This window comes from Bos indicus x Bos taurus, chromosome 28 (genome assembly GCF_003369695.1).
Source record: "Bos indicus x Bos taurus breed Angus x Brahman F1 hybrid chromosome 28, Bos_hybrid_MaternalHap_v2.0, whole genome shotgun sequence".
NCBI classification, from domain to species: domain Eukaryota; kingdom Metazoa; phylum Chordata; class Mammalia; order Artiodactyla; family Bovidae; genus Bos; species Bos indicus x Bos taurus.
This window is the reverse complement of record NC_040103.1, coordinates 4265805-4280862: the sequence shown is the minus strand read 5'-3', so window position 1 is coordinate 4280862 and position 15058 is coordinate 4265805. Positions and strand designations below refer to the sequence as shown.

The 15058-nt window shown below is 43.2% G+C and overlaps 1 pseudogene; it reads left to right on the top strand.

Annotated features, from left to right (window-relative positions):
- Window positions 1–671: 671 nt before the first annotated feature.
- Window positions 672–2897, top strand: LOC113885431 (annotated as a pseudogene).
- The last annotated feature ends 12161 nt before the right edge of the window (window positions 2898–15058 follow it).

The window sequence follows — 15058 nt, the reverse complement described above, 5'->3', positions numbered from 1 at the left end:
AGAGGGTGAGATGTACAGAGAGAGTAACAGGGAAACTTACATTACCATATGTAAAATAGATAGCCCGTAGGAATTTGCTGTATGACTCAGGGAACTCAAACAGGGGCGCTGTATCAACCTAGAGGGGTGGGATTGGGAGGGAGATAGAGGGAGTTTCAAGAGGGAGGGGACATATATATACCTATGGCTGAATCATGTTGATGTCTGACAGAAAACAACAAAATTCTGTAAAGCAATTATCCTTCAGTTAAAAATTAAAATATTTTTAAAAAAAAAATCCAGTATCTTACAGATGAATGAATAAAGAAGATGTGGTACGTATATATGATGGAATATTACTAAGCCATTAAAAAGAATGAAATAATGTCATTTGCAGCAACATGGATGAACCTAGAGACTGTCATGCGAAATGAAGAAAGTCAGACCAAGGAGAAGAAATACTGTATGACATCTCTTATATGAGGAATCTAAAAAGAAATGATACAAATGAACTTATTTACAGAACAGAAACAGACTCACAGACTTAGAGAATGAACTTTGGGTTGCAGGCAGGGGCGAGAATGGAGGGAAGAGATAGTCGGGGAGTTTGGGATGGATATGTACACTCTGCTATATTTAAAATGGATAACCCTCCCTCTCAGAACCTTCCTGCCGCCGCGTTCGGACCTCGCTGCTTCAGCCTCCGGGCCCTGTTCCATCTTTCCACCCTGCAACTAGCAGCAGGGAAAAACTAATTCCATATTATTTTTTTGCCCCGTACACACCTTGAGGCGAGCAAAAAGATTAGAATAAATTTTAACAATGAGGGAAATCGTGCACATCCAGGCCGGTCAGTGTGGCAATCAGATCAGTGCCAAGTTCTGGGAGGTGATCAGTGATGAACATGGCATCAACCCCACCGGCACCTATCATGGGGACAGCGACCTACAACTGGACCGCATCTCTGTGTACTACAATGAAGCCACAGGTGGCAAATATGTCCCTCATGCTATCTTGGTGGATCTAGAACCCGGAACCATGGATTCTGTTCGCTCAGGTCCTTTTGGTCAGATCTTCAGATCAGACAACTTTGTTTTTGGTCAGTCCAGGGCAGGCAACAACTGGGCCAAGGGCCACTATAGAGAGGGAGCCGAGCTGGTTGACTCGGTCCTGGATGTGGTTCGGAAGGAGGCCGAGAGCTGTGACTGCCTGCAGGGCTTCCAGATGACCCACTAGCTGGGTGGGGGCACTGACTCCGGAATGGGCACCTTGCTCATCAGCAAGATCCGTGAAGAGTATCCTGACCACATCATGAACACCTTCAGCGTGGTGCCCTCACCCAAAGTTTCCGACACTGTGGTTGAGCCCTACAACGCCACCCTCTCTGTCCATCAGCTGGTGGAGAACACTGATGAAACCTATTGCATTGACAACGAGGCCCTTTACGCCATATGTTTCCGCACCCTCAAGCTGACCACACCAACCTATGGAGACCTGAACCAGCTCGTCTCGGCCACCATGAGTGGAGTCACCACTTGCCTCCGCTTCCCTGGCCAGCTCAATGCTGACCTCCACAAGCTGGCCGTCAACATGGTGCCCTTCCCACGCCTCCACTTCTTCGTGCCTGGCTTTGCCCCTCTAACCAGCTGTGGCAGCCAGCAGTATTGGGCCCTCACTGTCCCTGAGCTCACCCAGCAGGTCTTCGATGCCAAGAACATGATGGCTGTCTGTGACCCCCGCCATGGCTGGTACCTCACCATGGCTGCTGTGTTCCGTGGGCAGATGTCCATGAAGGAGGTAGATGAGCAGATGCTCAACGTGCAGAATAAGAACAGCAGCTACTTCGTGGAATGGATCCCCAACAATGTCAAGACAGCTGTTTGCGACATCCCACCCCGTGGTCTGAAGATGGCAGTCACCTTCATTGGCAACAGCACGGCCATCCAGGAGCTGTTCAAGTGCATCTCGGAGCAGTTCATGGCCATGTTCCGCCGGAAGGCCTTCCTCCACTGGTACACAGGTGAGGGCGTGGACGAGATGGAGTTCACCAAGGCTGAGAGCAACATGAACGACCTTGTCTCCGAGTACCAGCAGTACCAGGATGCCACCGCAGAAGAGGAAGAGGATTTCGGTGAGGAGGCCGAAGAGGAGGCCTAAGGCCAAGTCCCTATCACCTTAGGCTTCTTAATCCCCTCAGCCTTCTTCCTCAACGACCCCTTTCCTCTCCCTCAGAATTTGCATTTTCTGCATCTATCTTGTTTTTCTTTTTCTGGGGGGATTCTAAAACAGTGCCTGGCACATAATAGGCGCTCAATAAATATTTGTTGTTTGTTGAATGTCTCTTCTCTCTTTCCACTTTTGGGGAGCCTAGATTTTCTGCATTCTGGGTAACCCTGTCATTTTCCTTCTGGTGCCCACTCCTCCCATCTGTCCAGTTAACATTTCCCTCTCTGTTTTCGAGATAGCTCTCCAAGAGGCTGGGTTTCCTCAAATCTCATTTAGAACCGTGTGCTGAAAACCTGGATTGGTGACTGCCATCCTAGGCTGGTGTGCTGGCCCAGGGGAAGGAAACTGAGCGAGTAGAAGTCCCTACCAGAAAGGGCTGGGTTTGGAGAGGGGCATCCAGGGTACTGAAGTCCTAGGTGCCAGGTATCTCCCCGCTCCTCTCAGCTTGTGCAGAGGTGTTGACAGTATTATCTTCATTTTCAGTCTCCTTCCAAGTTCTGTCCTAAGCTATTACCTTTGCAAGTTTCTGGCCCCCACCCTATCAAGTGGGAATCCCTTCCTCTTCCACTTTACCTCCTTCATAATAACGTTGAATTCCCTCCTTTCTCCTGTTTGAGAAAGGGGGTCAAGAGAAGCAAGAGATAGCCTTGGTCTCTAAGTCTCCAGAAAGCCCCTCCCCACCCCATCTTTTCTTATCAAAAAAAAAAAGATACGTATCAACCCCTTCTGTACTTATATGGAAAGGTATGTGCTGCCACCTAAACGTCATTCCCCAGACAGGGGACAGAACACCTTCCATCTTTTGGCAAACATCTCATCTCTCCTGCTACTACTTCCTCACTTCTTGATTTTGTCCTATTCTACACTTCAGATTTCTATTGTGTTGAACTTACTGCTTTTTTTCATATTGAAAAGATGAAATTGCCCCAAGAGCCAAAAATAAATGGGAACTGAAAAGAAAAAAAATAAATAAATAAAATGGATAACCAACATGGTATTACCATAAAGCACAGGGAACTCTGCTCAGTGTTTTGTGGCAGCCTGGACAGGAGCGGAGTTTGAGGGAGAATGGGTACATGTATGTGTATGGCTGAGTCCCTTTGCTGTTCACCTGAGATGGTCACAGTGTTGTTTGTTAATCAACTATACTCCAATATAAAATTAAAATCTTTTAAAAAATCCAGCGTCTTGTTATAGCAGAGATGACTCAGGAGTTCACTGGAGGGATGGGATGGCACAGTCAGATGTTCAGAACTTCTTCCCCCTCTGCTGTTATCTCAGAAGGCGCCTGGTGCCCCGGGCCCTAGGGGATCGTGAGCAGAGGCAAGGGTGAAACACCCGCCCCTGAGCGCTCAGAGAAAGGCTGAGGGCAGCAGGTGTGGGCAGCCCACAGCTCAACATTCACAGGCAGGTATATATCTTTTACTTTGGCTTGTCTTTGAATACAGGCTTTAGTATAGTTTATTTTAGTCTTCAAGCTCACCTCAGCATGCCTATAATACAATGTCAAAAAATTCAGAATACCATATTTAGTCATCAGTTATAAATAGTGTCTCCTAAAAACCTCACTGGAAACCCGCAGGGTGTTCATTTACACTCATGGTTTTATTATGAAATAAACCCTACGATCACCTACTCAGGACTATTTGAGGAATCAAGATTACTGCCAAACTCCTGCAAAATTCCTTCATGTTTCTTCTGTTATAACTTTTTTAACTGTGGCAAAATACACATAACATAAAATGCATCATTTTAACCACTTTTAAGTGTGTACAGTTCATCGTCATGCAACTAATCTCAGAAACTTTTTCATACCTATTAAACACTCTCCACTCTCCCTCCCTCCAGCCCCTGACAACCACCATTTTAATTTCTGTCTCTATGAAGCTGACAACACCAGGGACCTCAAGTAAGTGGAAACATATAGTATTTGTCCTTTTGTGACTGGACTGTTTCACTTAGCGTTACGTCCTCAAGGTTCATCCATGGGGTAGCATGGGTCAGAATTCCCTACAGGGAACTCTGCCCAGTGTTTTTGGCAGCCTGGACAGGAGCGGAGTCTGAGGGAGAATGCGTACATGTGTATGGCTGAGTCCCTTCGCCATTTGCCTGAGACGGTCACAGTGTTGTTTGCTAATCGACTACACTCCAATATAAAATTAAAAGCTTAAAAAAAATCCAGCATCTTGTTACAGCAGAGATGACAGACTACGTTTTGTTTATCTTTTCATTTATCAATGGACACTTGGGTTTCTTCCATGTTTTGGCTCTTGTGAATAATGCTGCTGTGAACACAAAATATAAACATCTCTTCATGTGCCTGTTGTCAATTATTTGCATATACGCTGTTGTTGTAATTCTGATATAATTTTAAAGTTTGTAATTTTTTCATCCCATTACTATTTTCCATATTATTTTGCGTAATTTTGAACGTAGAGTTGTGAGGAAATTTACAGATGGCCTGGCCCAACTCTCTCATCTTTCAGCTGAAGAAGCCAATACCCAGTAGGCTTTAGTAGATAAAGTCTCACAATTATTTTATGTCAGAATTGAGACTAGAACCCAAGCCTCTGGACTCCTCATTCAGAGAGTTTGCTGTCATACAGGCTACCTGCTAGTCATATCCACCTCCCTCTCCTGCTTGAATTTAGAAGTTGCCAAAGGCAATATTATATGCTCTCATATACTTGAAATTTTGAGAAACTGAGGAAAGTAATACCACCTGTACCTATATTAATAACTTTTATCTCTGGAAGAGAATTAATTATTAACTAGAGCCAGACATCCTGGAATGTGAAGTCAAGTGGGCCTTAGAAAGCATCACTACGAACAAAGCTAGTGGAGGTGATGGAATTCCAGTGGAGCTATTTCAAATCCTGAAAGATGATGCTGTGAAAGTGCTGCACTCAATGTGCCAGCAAATTTGGAAAACTCAGCAGTGGCCACAGGACTGGAAGAGGTCAGTTTTCATTCCAATCCCAAAGAAAGGCAATGCCAAAGAATGCTCAAACTACCGCACAATTGCACTCATCTCACACGCTAGTAAAGTAAAGCTCAAAATTCTCCAAGCCAGGCTTCAGCAATATGTGAACCATGAACTTCCTGATGTTCAAGCTGATTTTAGAAAAGGCAGAGGAACCAGAGATCAAATTGCCAACATCTGCTGGGTCATGGAAAAAGCAAGAGAGTTCCAGAAAAACATCTATTTCTGCTTTATTGACTATGCCAAACTCTTTGACTGTGTGGATCACAATAAACTGTGGAAAATTCTGAAAGAGATGGGAATACCAGACCACCTGATCTGCCTCTTGAGAAATCTGTATGCAGGTCAGGAAGCAACAGTTAGAACTGGACATGGAACAACAGACTGGGTCCAAATAGGAAAAGGAGTACGTCAAGGCTGTATATTGTCACCCTGTTTATTTAACTTATATGCAGAGTATATCATGAGAAATGCTGGACTGGAAGAAACACAAGCTGGAATCAAGATTGCTGAGAGAAATCTCAATAACCTCAGATATGCAGATGACACCACCCTTATGGCAGAAAGTGAAGAGGAACTAATGAAAGTGAAGAGGAACTAAAAAGCCTCTTGCTGAAAGTGAAAGAGGAGAGTGAAAAAGTTGGCTTAAAGCTCAACATTCAGAAAACGAAGATCATGGCATCTGGTCCCATCACTTCATGGGAAATAGATGGGGAAACAGTGGAAACAGTGTCAGACTTCATTTTTTGGGCTCCAAAATCACTGCATATGGCGACTGCAGCCATGAAATTAAAAGACGCTTACTCCTTGGAAGGAAAGTTATGACCAACCTAGAGAGCATATTCAAAAGCAGAGACGTTACTTTGCCAACAAAGGTCCATCTAGTCAAGGCTATGGTTTTTCCTGTGGTCATGTATGGATGTGAGAGTTGGGCTGTGAAGAAGGCTGAGTGCTGAAGAATTGATGCTTTTGAACTGTGGTGTTGGAGAAGACTCTTGAGAGTCCCTTGGACTGCAAGGAGATCCAACCAGTCCATTCTGAAGGACATCAGCCCTGGGATTTCTTTGGAAGGAATGATGCTAAAGCTGAAACTCCAGTACTTTGGCCACCTCATGCGAAGAATTGACTCACTGGAAAAGGCTCTGATGCTGGAAGGGATTGGGGGCAGGAGGAGAAGGGCACCACACAGGATGAGATGGCTGGATGGCATCACTGACTGGATGGACGTGAGTCTGAGTGAACTCCGGGAGATGGTGATGGACAGGGAGGCCTGGAGTGCTGCGATTCGTGGGGTCGCAAAGAGTTGGACACGACTGAGCGACTGAACTGAACTGAACTGAACTGAGCAATGTCTACATGCCCCCTTGCACCAAAATCAAAATTCCTAAAAGACAGACACGCTACAACAAACAGCTTTGTGACTGAGTATTTGTCATGGAAAATGCTCAAGGAGGAAAAATTAAATTCTGAACTCTCTGGCTTCTACAGGCTTGCAAGAATCGATTATGCACATCTCTTTCCAATTCAGAGTTCAGTGACGTCATGTTGGCAGCTTGAAATCTGCTACGGTTGATTCATTTATGCCACAGAAACCAGCAGATGCTACAAACTGTGCCCCATATTCACAATGAGAGCCGCTTGTTGAGTGTTTATCAGCACAGTGCTATTGCCAGGGATTGCTCTCAGAGTTATGGGCAGGGGTGGTGGTGGAAATATTATTTAGCTAAGTTTGTAATAGATAAGCTTTAGTCATTTAGTCATATTAAGCCAATCATTTATTCTTACTCTACTAGTTATATTTGTTTCCTCAGATGTAAAAAAGCAGCAAAAATAGCATCTATCTCCAGGAATGTTGTATTAGGGTAACGTCTAGCAAGGATGCAAAGGAAGAATTAACGTGTGTACTTGTGTGGCACCTCAGATTCAATCTGTGGAAGTGCAACAATCTTAAAAAAACAAGAAGCCAACAAGTTTAGCAGATGGAGAATAGAAAACTTACCCCAAGGAGAACAAAATTTACATACCTAGGGCACAGGTTGATTACTGAGGCAAGGGATATTTGGGGGTATGATATGGTCATGACACCCAAGTTCAGATCAGATCAGATCAGTCGCTCAGTCGTGTCCGACTCTTTGCAACCCCATGAATCGCAGCATGCCAGGCCTCCCTGTCCATCACCAAATCCCAAAGTTCACTGAGACTCAGGTCCATCGAGTCAGTGATGCCATCCAGCCATCTCATCCTCTGTCGTCCCCTTCTACTTCTGCCCACAGTCCCTCCCAGCATCAGAGTCTTTTCCAGTGAGTCAACTCTTCGCATGAGGTGGCCAAAGTACTGGAGTTTCAGCTTTAGCATCATTCCTTCCAAAGAAATCCCAGGGCTGATCTCCTTCAGAATGGTCTGGTTGGATCTCCTTGCAGTCCAAGGGACTCTCAAGAGTCTTCTTCAACACCACAGTTCAAAAGCATCAATTCTTCAGCACTCAGCCTTCTTCACAGTCCAACTCTCACATCCATACATGATCACAGGAAAAACCATAGCCTTGACTAGATGGACCTTTGTTGGCAAAGTAATGTCTCTGCTTTTGAATATGCTCTCTAGGTTGGTCATAACTTTCCTTCCAAGGAGTAAGCGTCTTTTAATTTCCTGGCTGCAGTCACCTCTGCGGTGAAGACAGCGCCCTCCCGGTCTCTGCCCCCACAGCAGCCTGGGCTGACGCGCAGCCAGAGGAGTGTGCAGGCGAGGCTCTCAGCTGGGCGAGGCCAGGGAGCTCCCTGTGTAACCTCCTCCGTGATAAAGATGATGCTTCCTGCATTCTTTTTTTTAAATATTAATTCATTTTTGAAATTTAACACCCCAAAAATATTTTGTATTGGAGTATAGCCAATTAACAATGATGTATAGTTTCAGGTGAACAGTGAAAGGATTCAGCCATACGTATACATGTATTCATTCTCCCCCAAACACCCACATCCAGGCTGGTGCCCTACTTTGAGCAGAGTTCCACGTGCTAGACAGTAGGTTTTTGTTGGTTATCCATTGTAAATATAGCAGTGTGTACATGACCTTCCCAAAGTCCTTAACTGTCCCTTCCTCGTCTGGCTTCCTTTATGTTTTCTGGTCCAGTTGGTCCTCCACTCATTTATGGCTATTTTCTGAATATTAGGCCCTTGGTTCCTCCCGGCTCAGATATGTGCCAGATACTTTATTAAGAGCTTGCAGGAACTCACGGGCCAGCCCAAGCCACGGAAGAACTGAAAACAGCTCAGGAAAGGAAAAGTTCCCTCACCTGTCAGAATAGTGAGCATTAAAAAGACCACAGTGCTGGTGAGGATTTGGGGGAAAAGAGAACTCTCCTACACTGTCAGTGGGGATGTTATGGACACAGTCACCATGGAAAAGAATACAGTAAGTTCCTCAAAATATTAAAAATAGAACTACCATATGGTCCAGCAATTATGCTTCTAAGTATTTATGAAGGAAATGAAACCACTGACTGAAATGATATTGGCACTTCCCTGTTCATAGCAGCCTTGCTCACAGGAGCCCATACATGGAAACAACAAAGGTATCCACCAAAGAATGAATGGATAAAGAAGATGTTAAGTAGATGTGTGTGTGTGTGTGTGTTATACATGCCACGGAGTATTATTCAGCCATAAAAAAATTAGGAAATCCTGCCATTTCTATATTTGAGGGTCACAACATACATTGTCACAACATAGGTTGACTCTGAAGGTGTTGACTCTGAGATATCAAGGGAACATTTCATGCAAAGATGGGCACAATTAAGGACAGAAATGGTATGGACTTAACAGAAGCAGAAGGTATTAAGAGAGGTGGCAAGAATACACAGAAGAACTAACAGAAAAGATCTTGAGACAGATAATCATGATGATGTGATCACTCACTTAGAGCCAGACTTCCTGGAATGCAAAGTCAAGTGGGCCTTAGGAAGCATCACTATGAATGAAGCTAGTGGAGGTGATGGAGTACCAGTTGAGCTATTTCAAATCCTGAAAGATGGTGCTGTGAAAGTGCTGCACTCAATATGCCAGCAAATTTGGAAAACTCAGCAGTGGCCACAGGACCAGAAATGATCAGTTTTCATTCCAATCCCAACGAAAGGCAATGCCAAAGAATGTTCAAACGACTGCACAATTGCACTCATCTCACACGCTAGCAAAGTAATGATCAAAATTCTCCAAGCCAAGCTTCAGCAATACGTGAACTGTGAAATTCCACATGTTCAAGCTGGATTTAGGAAAGGCAGAAGAACCAGAGATGAAATTGCCAACATCCGCTGGGTCATGGAAAAAGCAAGAGAGTTCCAGAAAAACATCTATTTCTGCTTTATTGACTATGCCAAAGCCTTTGACTGTGTGGATCACAATAAACTGTGGAAAATTCTGAAAGAGATGGGAATACCAGACCACCTTACCTGCCTCCTGAGAAATCTGTATGCAGGTCAGGAAGCAATGGTTAAAACTGGACATGGAACAACAGACTGGGTCCAAATAGGAAAAGGAGTACGTCAAGGCTGTATATTGCTTATTTAACTTATATACAGAGAACATCATGTGAAATGCCAGGCTGGAAGAAGCACAAGTTGGAATCAAGATTTCTGGGAGAAATATCAATAACCTCAGATATTCAGATGCTGCTGCTTCTGCTAAGTCGCTTCAGTCATGTCCGACTCTGGGTGACCCCATAGATGGCAGCCCACCAGGCTCCTCCATCCCTGGGATTCTCCAGGCAAGAATACTAGAGTGGGTTGCCATTTCCTTCTCCAATGCATGCACGCATGCTAAGTCACTTCAGTCGTGTCTGACTCTGTGTGACCCTATGTACAGTAGCCCACCAGGCTCCTCTGTCCACAGGATTCTCTAGGCAAGGATACTGGAGTGGGTTGCCATTTCCTTCTCCGATATTGAGATGACACCACCCTTATAGCAGAAAATAAAGAAGAGCCTCTTAATGAAAGTGAAAGAAGAGAGTGAAAAAGTTGGCTTAAAACTCAATATTCAGAAAACTAAGATCATGGCATCCAGTCCCATCACTTCATGGCAAATAGATGGGGAAATAATGGAAACGGTGACAGACTTTATTTGGGGGGGGGCTCTAAAATCACTGCAGATGGTGACTGAAGTCATAAAAGAAAGCAAAAGAAGCTTGCTCCTTGGAAGGAAAGCTGTGACCAATTTAGACAGCATATTAAAAAGCAGAGACATTACTTTGCCAACAAAGTTCCATCTAGTCAAAGCTACAGTTTTTCCTGTAGTCATGTATGGATATGAGAATGGGAATATAAAGAAAGCTGAGCTCCAAAGAATTGATGCTTCTGAACTGTGATGTTGGAGAAGACTCTTGAGAGTCCCTTGGACTGCAAAGAGATCCAACCAGTCAATCCTAAAGGAAATCAGTCTTGAATATTCACTGGAAGGACTGATGCTGAAGCTGAAACTCCAATACTTTGGCCACCTGATGTGAAGAACTGACTCACTTGAAAAGACCCTGATGCTGGGAAAGATTGAAGGTGGGAGGAGAAGGGGACAACAGAGGATGAGATGGTTGGGTGGCATCACTGACTCAATGGACATGAGTTTGAGTGAGTTCCGGGAGTTGGTGATGGACAGGGAAGCCTGGCATGCTGCAGTCCAAGGGGTCCAAAGAGTCAGATACAACGGAGCAACTGAACGGAACTGAGGGTGTTATACTAAGTGAAATATGTCAGAAAGAAAAAGACAAATGCTGACGATCTTAGTTATATGTGATGCCTTAAGGAAAAAAAGAAGCTCATAGATAGAACAGATTAGTCGTTGCCAGAGGTGGGGGTTTGGGCTATGGGCAAATGGGTGAAGCAGGTCAAAAGATACAAATGTGCATTTATAAGACAGATAAGTTCTTGGGATTTAATGTAAAGTACAGTGACTATTGTCAGCAATACTGTATAGTGCACTTGAAAGTTGCTGAAAGAGTGGATCTCGGGACTTCTCATAACAAAGGAAAAAAGTTTGTCACGATATGTGGTGGTAGATGTTGACTAGATTTGTGGTCCTCATTTCACAATACACACATATTACACATCATTATGTTGTACACCTGGAACTGACATAATGTTATATGTCAATTATCACTCAACTTAAAAAAAGGATTACTTGATTGTTAAGCTGACCTTGACTTTAGTCCATTCAATTTTGTACTTCCTCCTTGAGTATGTTGTATAATCTCATCCCTAAACTGCTTTTAAAATTCCAGCTGAGGACTTTTTACAATGAATACTTTGATTCAAAACTTGTTGGAGCCATTCCCAACCAACAGTCCCATTTTACAATTTCTTAACTTAGTTGTGTAACAGCTAAGTTGTGTAATTATTTAAATATTTAGCTTGTATATTGTTCTATTTCATAAGAATGTGAGAAAATGAAAAGATGAAAATGCAGATTCTAGAGCTAAACTGAGGCTCACACTCTTAATACAACTTGAGAAAAATGTGGAAATCAGGAACACAGTTGGTCATAATTTTATAAATGTTCCACAGATCTCTTTAAAAAGCAAAAATTAAGTCCAAAAATGATAGGGATGAAATTTGTCTCTTAGAATGTAAAATGCTTTTACTTTCTTATAGCTATAACTTGTACACTTTAAGACAAATTTTACATGTGGCTTACGTATTAGTTTTCCAGAGTTGTTATAGTAAAGAACCGCAAACACAAAACAGAAACATTTTTTTTCTTACTGCTTTGGAGCCAGAGTCTAAAATCAAGGTGTCAGCGGGGCCATACTCCCTCTGAAGGCTCAAGGGAACAAGGGAAGACTCCTCCCTTGCCTCTTTGCTTGCTTTGGGTGCCCGTAATCCTTGGTTCCTTGCCTTGAAGCTGTATCATGCCCATCTGCCTCCATAATTATCTGGCCTTCTTCCCTGCATGTCTTCACGTCATCTCCTGCTGCCCAGGTGTCTCAGTGGTAAAGAATTCGCCTGCCAATACGGGAGATGTGGGTTTGATCCCTGGGTCAGGAAATTCCCTGGAGAAGGAATGGCAACCCATTCCAGTATTCTTGCCTGGAAAATCCCATGGAGAGGGGAGCCTGGCAGGCTGCAGTCCATGGGGTTGCAAAGAGTTGGACATGACTTAGCAACTGAGCACACACACGCACACACACACACACACACACACACACACACACTTTGGAATTAGGGCCCACCCTAATCCAAAATGATTTCATTTTAACTAATTACATGTACAAAGACCATGCTTCTAAGTAAGGTCACATTTTGAGGTTCTAAGTGGGGAATAAAAGAGAAAATTCTAGAATAAAATAATGCGTGAAGTAATTCTGTTTAGTTATAAGAGGCTTATTTCACCTAACATTTAAATGTCTTCACATGCTTCCCAAGATGTTATTTGGTTTCTAAACTTGTATATAATTGCATGTATTTTCTTCCCATCACACTAAACAAAAATTCTTAAACAACAATAGATAGGCAATACTTAACTACTCAATAATTGAAAAGCTGGATGGGAAGAAAATTATCAGTTTGAGACCCTCACGTTTCTTAATATAGTCGTAGGAAGAACCAGTGGGCCATGGAGACTGAGCATATGGAAGCAGAAAAAAGAGAAAAAAAGACACAGAAGGTGAGAGATAATTTGCCTTGATTGCATAGGTCTGTAAAACTGTTGATGACGGGAAGCATCCCAACCTAGGCTGCTACTTCATGCTGTCTCCTTAATAAAGTAGTATATGTTCTACACTTTCAGTGTTGACATTTACTTTCATTATTTTCAAGTGTCTGATATACCTACTCTGTTAAGACACTGGCAAGGTCTTACCTTCCTTTTAAATATGGAAACTCTATGGCAGGTCTTCTTCATTACATTAGGGTCATGGACCTCTTTGATAATAGATAATTTGATAATTAATGCATATCATGGAGTTTTTTCCAGGAAATAAATGAAAATACACTTACATTGTGTGTGCCGTTGTAGGTTATTTATGAACTATCTGAAAGCCACTCATGGGTTGCAGGTTAAATTCCATGCTCTGCTATTTTTTTATTCATTGAAAATTCAATCCTGACAGATTTTTTCAAATGTAACATCTTTGCAGCAAAATGCAACATTTCTGCAAATGTAATGTATTTGTCCACCAACCATCCTTCTCCTTCTGGTATATTTATGTAACACTTTATAGTTTAAAAACATGCTTATAAAGTTAATAAAATCTATAATGTACTTTGTAAGCATCAGGTCAGTTCAGTCGCTCAGTTGTGTCTGACTCTTTGCGACTGCATGAATCGCAGCACACCAGGCCTCCCTGTCGATCACAAACTCCCGGAGTTCACTGAGACTCATGTCCATGGAGTCAGTGATGCCATCCAGCCATCTCATCCTCTGTCGTCCCCTTCTCCTCCTGCTCCCAATCCCTCCCAGCATCAGAGTCTTTTCCAATGAGTCAACTCTTCGCATGAGGTGGCCAAAGTACTGGAGTTTCAGCTTCAGCATCATTCCCTCCAAAGAAATCCCAGGGCTGATCTCCTTCAGAATGGACTGGTTGGATCTCCTTGCAGTTGAAGGGACTCTCAAGAGTCTTCTCCAACACCACAGTTCAAAAGCATCAATTCTTTGGAGCTCAGCCTTCTTCACAGTCCAACTCTCACTCTTATACATGACCACTGGAAAAACCATAGCCTTGACTAGATGGACCTTTGTTGGCAAAGTAATGTCTCTGCTTTTGAATATGCTATCTAGGTTGGTCATAACTTTCTTTCCAAGGAGTAAGCGTCTTTTAATTTCATGGCTACAGTCACCATCTGCAGTGATTTTGGAGCCCCCCAAAATAAAGTCTGACACTGTTTCCACTGTTTCTCCATCTATTTGCCATGAAGTGATGGGACCGGATGCCATGATCTTCATTTTCTGAATGTTGAGCTTTAAGCCAGCTTTTTCACTCTCCACTTTCACTTTCATCAAGAGGCTTTTTAGTTCCTCTTCACTTTCTGCCATAAGTGTGGTGTCATCTGCATATCTGAGGTTATTGAGATTTCTCCCAGAAATCTTGATTCCAGCTTGTGTTTCTTCCAGTCCAGCGTTTCTCATGATGTACTCTGCATATAAGTTAAATAAGCAGGGTGACAATATACAGCCTTGATGTACTCCCTTTCCTATTTGGACCCAGTCTGTTGTTCCATGTCCAGTTCTAACTGTTGCTTCCTGACCTGCATACAGATTTCTCAAGAGGCAGATCAGGTGGTCTGGTATTCCCATCTCTTTCAGAATTTTCCACAGTTTGTTGTGATCCACACAGTCAAAGGCTTTGGCATAGTCAATAAAGCAGAAATAGATGTTTTTCTGGAACTCTCTTGCTTTTTCCATGATCCAGCGGATGTTGGCAATTTGATCTCTGGTTCCTCTGCCTTTTCTAAAATCAGCTTGAACATCTGGAAGTTCACGGTTCACGTATTGCTGAAGCCTGGCATGGAGAATTTTGAGCACTACCTTACTAGCGTGTGAGATGAGTGCAATTGTGAGGTAGTTTGAGCATTCTTTGACATTGCCTTTCTTTGGGATTGGAATGAAAACTGACCTTTTCCAGTCCTGTGGCCACTGCTGAGTTTTCCAAATTTGCTGGCATATTGAGTGCAGCACTTTCACAGCACCATCTTTCAGGATTTGAAATAGCTCAACTGGAATTCCATCATCTCCACTAGCTTCATTCATAGTGATGCTTTCTAAGGCCCACTGGACTTCACATTCCAGGATGTCTGGCTCTAGGTCAGTGATCACACCATCGTGATTATCTGGGTCGTGAAGTTCTTTTTTGTACAGTTCTTCTGTGTATTCTTGCCACCTCTTCTTAATATCTTCT